The sequence below is a fragment of the Mixophyes fleayi genome, chromosome 9 (genome assembly GCF_038048845.1).
Source record: "Mixophyes fleayi isolate aMixFle1 chromosome 9, aMixFle1.hap1, whole genome shotgun sequence".
Lineage (NCBI taxonomy): Eukaryota > Metazoa > Chordata > Amphibia > Anura > Limnodynastidae > Mixophyes > Mixophyes fleayi.
Window position 1 is genome coordinate 104522246 of NC_134410.1, and position 7248 is coordinate 104529493.

The following is a 7248-nucleotide window of genomic DNA, read 5'->3' on the forward strand; positions in this document are numbered from 1 at the left end:
CACAGGGAATATGAAAAAAAACAGACTGACCGATGCAGCCCTGCCCCCCGAGCAAGCCCGCCCCTGATGGTGGAGCCTCCAGAAATGGTATTTACTACGATGATAGCATTTTTAAGGTGATAACGGGCTCCCTAGCGGATGAACTTCAATTTTAATCTTCCATTAATTAGTCATTGTTGCAACTGCACTTTAAATATAGTGCTAAATCTCTTTATACCACATTGTACGTCTCAATGGTTATTTATTTTTTTTTTGTCTTTATGCTTGATTCGTTTGTATGTTCTTAAAAACTTATAAAATGCCTTAATATAAAATACTTGATTTAAGGGAAAGCAGTATTTTCAGCAGTCAGAATATATAATTTTCTTCTCAACTCCAGGACTAATAACTCACCAAATAATGTAACAGGCAATGGCAAACCAAACCTTTTATAGATTGCCATTCTGTATGACTTTCATAATGCAGAATCCTTGTGAGTGCACATTAGTTAGTGACACAGACACATCCTGTCAATTGGATTAAAATAACTGAAACATAGACTTTGGATTACAATATTATGTTTTATTAAAATCTCGGCCTCCACCACCCCTTAACAGCCGTCCAGTCACGCTCCTTTTTATTATTATCATTTTTTTTTAAATAAATATTTTAGAAACAGAAAATAGATGGTTAAGAAAATTCAAATCAAAAACATAAACATAACATAATCTTCTTCTTTTCTTCTTAATGCTGTTTGAAGTGCTGTGAAATTACAAAAAAAAAGAAACATTAAGGCTCTCACATGTTTTTACAATGTAAAATAAACAGCTTCCTAAGTAGGCAACATTGTATAACATCTTATTATGATTGTTGTTGCTGTGGGTACATAACAACCTGCTTTTCCAAACCCGTACTAACATGCATCACCTCTATAGCTAGAACCAACGCCTTATTGTGAACATATGTTTAAATGCACTGTAACACAGGATATTGCTCTGCACCCTATTTCTACACCATATTCAGGGGCATACATAGGGCATACCAGAGGCAGAACTAGTGTGCTGTGGGCCCCAGTGCAGGGAATCAGGGAGGAAGGAACCTGGGCCCACAGCTCTCTAGTTCCAAGTACAGCGGGACCCATAATTTCTATGGGCCGTGTGCACCACTCCTTCTGCACTAATGGTAGTTCCACCACTAGGGCATACCTCCCAATGGTCCCGATTTTGGACAGACATCCAGAAGTGTAAACCACAAAAGGGAAAGGGCTAAATAGAAAAATGGGTGGTGTTTTATCCAAATTTTCCCATTTGTGGGTGGGGATTGGGCAGAACAGTGACAGGGCTTATTTTGTCCCTGCTTTTGGGATTCTAAATGTTGGGAGGTATGATGGGGTGGAGGGTTCTAGATGTCCAGAAACCCCCCCTAAACTTGAATCACAATAATTTTTTGGTATAGAAATAGGAACTGACTTCTAGGAAACTCCTTCTCCTGTCTGCATTAAAAATTAAAAAGATCTGCCTATGTTTTAATGAAATTTGGCTTCAACAAAATGGTGCCTCATGTTGTATATTTAACATACGTTATTACATTTATATACACTGTACTTTTTAATTTTTACAACTATTGCAACAAGTGGGTTTTTTGCTTCATTGAGAATCAGACAGTAAAGAACTCAAAGTAAAACTGATAACATGGGCTTATTACAATAATAATAATAGCAGGTGCATAATAATAAATAAGCTTAAACACAATGTCATTATCAGTATCAATCAACTGATTTATTGAGCAATAGACAAAACCTGCTTAAATTCATATATCACCCTCTCAGAATTAACCTTCTTCATCTTGACAGTGGCTAAATGTCTTATCACCAAATCATGTAGGCACCACATTCAACCCAAATATCTTCTCTTAAATCTTATATTTGGTTTATCACCAGTGTAGTGATCATAGAGGAATTACAGTTATACGGATTAACCTATCACATAATTGTGGGGAATAAGGCATAAATCATAACTGCAGTGTAAATATAGTATATCAAATGAATCGATTGATAAATTGAGCTACTAAATAAAATGTAAAATGGGAAGCCAGAGAGTCTGCGGTGGCTCTGCACATCCCGGTGTTAGAAGATAGCAGTGTCACCTGTGGCAGCTCCAAACGCCCCTGTGGTGAGCTATATCCTGGCCTAGGATGGAGTATTGACACCAGAAGAGACTTTTAGGAACTGTTCAGCATTGTGTCTGGCTCAAGGAGATCATGTGCTGATATTTTATATAGAGAAAAATAATTAAGTTTTCAAATATGCCACTTAAAATCAATAAAAGTAGTGATATATTCCTCAATAGCATGTTGAAGGGCAGTTCATATGTCAAATTAAGATTTCTGCCACACAGAGAGGTTGAGGAAATGAGTATAAGCTCAACTGATACCCTGTACTTAGGCCTGTTTGGTATCAATACATGGGTAGATTTATAGGGGATCTATTAATAAAATTTGGTCTGTGTAACACTCCACAGAAAAGTTAGGTCACATAGTAGAATTGGGTAGTAAATCAGGCAATATGCAAATAGTGATTGTAAAAAGTGTCACAGACCACAAGCCCCTTGGAGTGGGGGTAAGGTGTAAAGGTGTCTTTTAAAAGCTGAGACCAGTTACAAGACATTGTCAATATTTTGGGAAAAAATAATTATTGATAAGGTGTCCATCTTTACACCAATTTCCCTTAGCCAGAATATACCACTTATCTGTAAATTATACTCTGAATTTAATCCCTTTATTTTTAACTGTTTTGCTTGTTATGTATGTCATGTCATCTTAGTTGTATTTAGTAACCTGTAAGCATTGTATAATTTGTATATTACATTTAAAAATGTAATAGTTCATGAACTTATTGCTCTAAACAAATTCATTTCCTGTTTAGAAGAGAGAGATTGCTTGGCTGGGTTAACTCTTTAGAAACCAGCGTGTGAAGGGTTAACTGTTTAGCTACCAGAGCACCGAGTGTGTGCAATTGGATAATTAAGTCATAGGTTTGCTATGGGCCTTATAGGTAGCTGTGGCAGTTTGTGGAGAGGTGTGAAAGCGGGTGTCTGTGTTGTGAAAAGGACCAGTAAATCTGTACCCTTAGAGAAAGAGGTGAGTGTGAGATTTGGGCTGGAATCTTTTGCGTTCCCTTACAGTAGGCTTCCAAGTCACTAGTGCGCAGAGGGCGGTTTGTGTCAGATAAAGGGGATCAGGAGCGGTTACTTGACAAAATAGAAGTGTTATATTGTATGATTGATGGGATATATGATTAGATATTAAAGCAAGTAGTAGCTAGAGGGGGCTTATCCCTGACAGCCAGCATAGAAATGCCACTTGCCATCTACACGATAAAGAAAATACCTTTAACCAGGTATGGGTCCCGTGGTTGTTCCACCAAAGTCAATGCTCACAAACACCCTCTTGACCATAATCTAAAACCTTATCCCCAAGACTCCTTCCTTAACTTATATATCACATATAATGCCAAGGGGCAGGCTGGGCTGGGGTGCATGGGGACATGTGCCCCCCGGTCCCATAATGTGCTATCTTGGGCTGGGTCACTGGGCCATCTGCTTTTTTTTTACCATTAAAATGTCCCTAATAGGCTGCCAAGTCAAGTCTTGCCCCCAGGGCTAAAATGTGCCAGTCCTCCCCTGATAATGCCAGTTATTATCAAAACACAGTAAGCTTTCCTACTATTGTACTCTGATTATACTACGTAAATACAGCTAAAGCTAGGTACACACTATAGGTTGTTCTCCTGATTATCGTGCCAAATCCCACGATAAACGCCTGTTAGCTCTGATATCGCATTAGTGTGTACGCTCCCACAATCATGTTTTATTGCACCAAAGCACATAGTATCATTTAATTTTATTTTATAACCGGACTAAAAATCACATGGAACAATGTCGAGCAAATTCTGCAGTGTGTATGCACTCACCATCAGCAGTGTAGGCAGATCTTCTTAGAGTTTACAGAGTACAATCTTTTCAGCAGATGGTTATCACAGATGAAGAGCACAGATCTGAAGATAAATATTGTAAAATTGTGTATGTGTGTACGCATGATTTGGCATCCTGATCAGGACTTTGGGTCGTTGGTAAAATCGTTAAAGATATCACATTGGGAGACATTTTCTGTAGTGTGTAGCTAGCTTACCTTGCAAGTTGAGATATCAGAAAGAGGACAACTCCTTAAACTCTCCCCCCAACACCCACTTTCCAAATTCTTAATTTGTTATAATTTAATTTACTCTATTTTGTCAACTTTCAAATCCTGTTTGATTGCAAACATTATGGCTATTTTTCCTGTTAATACTTGTATCTGATAAATGTATAAAAAGGTATAAAAATAAAATATAAATACACTAGGATATAAACATATATACAGAATGCAATGCAAAACATAAATATATGAAGACACAAACATACATATATAGGGAAATATACATTGTATTTATTTATGTACAAACTCTGCACCCATTCCATACCTATTCAGTTCTATTTCAATCCTAAACTGTTAGTATAATGGTTCTGGGGAAAGTGAAAACAACACACACAGATCTTACCTGATTAAGATGCAGCAACTGGGACTTCCTCAAAGAGGCTTCACATAGGGATGTATAAATTATCCTTGAAATCTTGTACCAATTGTCCTTGTAGGGATTCCTCATTATCTCGCCGTACTAGGGTCCTCCTATAAGTAAATGCTGATCAGCATCGCCCAACTGGAAAAGAGCACAAAATACACAAGGACAAATAGTAAAGACAAGGACCACTCACCTTTAACATCCTGTTTCCTTGACTGCTGTGTATTCATCTTCTCAGTGGCTGTGGAGGCTAACAGAACAAACTCTCCCCACTTGACTGACTGGTCCTAATCATCATCATCATCAACATTTATTTATATAGCGCCACTGATTCCGCAGCGCTGTACAGAGAACTCGTTGACATCAGTCACTGCCCCATTGGAGCTTACAGTCTAAATTCCCTAACATACACACACACAGACAGAGAGAGAGAGAGAGAGAGACTAGGGTCAATTCTGATAGCAGCCAATTAACCTACTAGTATGTTTTTGGAGTGTGGGAGGAAACCGGAGCACCCGGAGGAAACCCACGCAAACACGGGGAGAACATACAAACTCCACACAGATAAGGCCATGGTCGGGAATTGAACTCATGACCCCAGCGCTGTGAGGCCGAAGTGCTAACCACTTAGCCTCCGTTCTGCCCATAATCTGCTGTTAGTGTATCATACCCACTATAAACTAGTTACAATAAGGCTCTTTCAACTGCATTGGGTCTATGTGTAACACAGTAGAAGACTTGGTGTAGTGCACTATCCCTGACCAGACCCTACTCGCTGTAATACACCATGGAGTGGATGGGGAAAACAGCAGCACACAGCAATAAACTGGAAATACATACAGAACAGTCCAACACAGTACAATTGGACCACAAGGTGCATGTCCCTTTTACTTAGAAGTGGCCAGTTTGACGGGAATATTGTAGTAACAATGGGGTCTAAGTTGATGGGCATGTATCTCCAAATGGGACTTAACAGTCGGAGGCACAATCTCTGGTGTCTAATGATGATAGGGTAGCAGGCTTACTACCTAACTTGTCCCCACTAGTGCCTGTAAAATGTGGCCATGGGCTCTAAGAATAAACTATGTGTCCCCACCTGAATCTAAGCCTAGTAAAATGCTGCACAGGCTTCAAAGCCTGAATAACTGTGGACGACAAAAAAAAATTAATTAGGCCTAAGTACTCTATTAGCCACAGGCCTTGTGCCCAACTAACTGCTCACCGGGCCTAGTGTACATTTCCCCCTCCTTTTTCTGTTGTGGTCCCCACACCTAATTTATCCTTCCCAACAGCTGCGTCCAAGGTTCGCTTACTGGTATATCCGGAAATCTACCTGCCAGAATCTCTTTGGTAGTATCCTTCCGTACAGAACCCAATTCAGACAGTTGCCTTCACCACCAAGAGTCAGTACTTAGAGAGTCTCTTCTGTGGCATATACCAGAACACCACACCAGCTGTGCTCTCCAAAGTAACTTTTCTTCAGCAGATATTTGCTCAGTTGTACCTTCTTCTTCAGGATACACCTCGTCCACAGGCATCAGCCATTCGTCCACTGTATCCGGTATCTCTGATCCCCCGGTCTCTGACTCCTGCAGATTGGGTGTCCTTTTCGATGTTAACATACAATGTTTTAAAGCAATTAATAAACAAAAACAGCATTCTACTAACCCTAATATAACACAAAGACCACGCTACTGTAGAATACATACTAATAAATAGATTGGCTAATCAACCTTTCCAGCACAAAGTCACTTTGAAGGTCCCCACTGCCCCCAAGAAGAGGTTCCACCCTCCCAAAACCCTCTACCTCTTCTTGGGGGAAGGGATGGCTTTCAAAGATAAAAGAAATACGATAATGACTTTAAGGATGCCGCTGACTAATATTGGTGCTATTAGACAGGGAGGCACCTAGTCTAACGCACCCCCGGTATTCACAGGGACCCCTGCAAAGAGGTTTGGGCTTGGCTGTGTGAGGTGCACAGGTCACGGTTCTCCCAGCTAGTTAACAGTGTAGTGGGAGAGATCAAGAAGGGTTGTACGAACCGGGTCAAGGACCAATCGATAGTGCAGTACACAAGGATGATCCAAAAGGAAGGTCAGGAGCTCGACAGGGATCGGTAACCAGATAGTCAATGGAGCCAAATCCCAGGACAAATAGAGTGGTCAGGAAGAAGCCAGGAGTCAGGAACCAAAGGACAAATAATGGAAACATGGAAAAGTAAAAGGCACACTGAAGAGATGAAACCAATAATCTGGCACAGGTGTGTGGGAGGAAGTGCTTTAGGTACCGTAGCCAAGCCCCTCATAGGAGGAGGACGCAGAGGCGGTCAGGAACACCTGACGGCTGGCAAAAATGAAAAAAGATGCGTCCCGTTGCCTAGTAACGGTATGAGAACCTTACTGTGCATGTGCGCCGCGGCCGACTGGAAGTACTGAGTAAGGAGACACACACTCTGTGGAAATCACTCTCTCCCATCTCACATCTCTTTAGACAAATTTAACTAATTCGATAGTGACAACGGTCGCTAAGGCGTCAAATTGAAATGGCGGACGATGAGCCGCAATTTGATCGCCATCCTGGCCATCGATAGGCTGACAGATATTTGCTCAGTTGTACCTTCTTCTTCAGGATACACCTCCTCCACAGGCAT

At 40.6% G+C, this 7248-nt stretch overlaps 1 long non-coding RNA gene across 1 annotated transcript; it reads right to left on the reverse strand.

Moving 5' to 3' along the window:
* Nucleotides 1–583: 583 nt before the first annotated feature.
* Nucleotides 584–5819, reverse strand: LOC142100898 (uncharacterized). Its single transcript, XR_012678937.1, has 3 exons — nucleotides 4577–5819; nucleotides 3950–4033; nucleotides 584–741 (listed from the first exon to the last, which is right to left on the reverse strand). It is a non-coding gene; the product is annotated as an uncharacterized LOC142100898 (long non-coding RNA).
* Between the last annotated feature and the right edge of the window lie 1429 nt (nucleotides 5820–7248).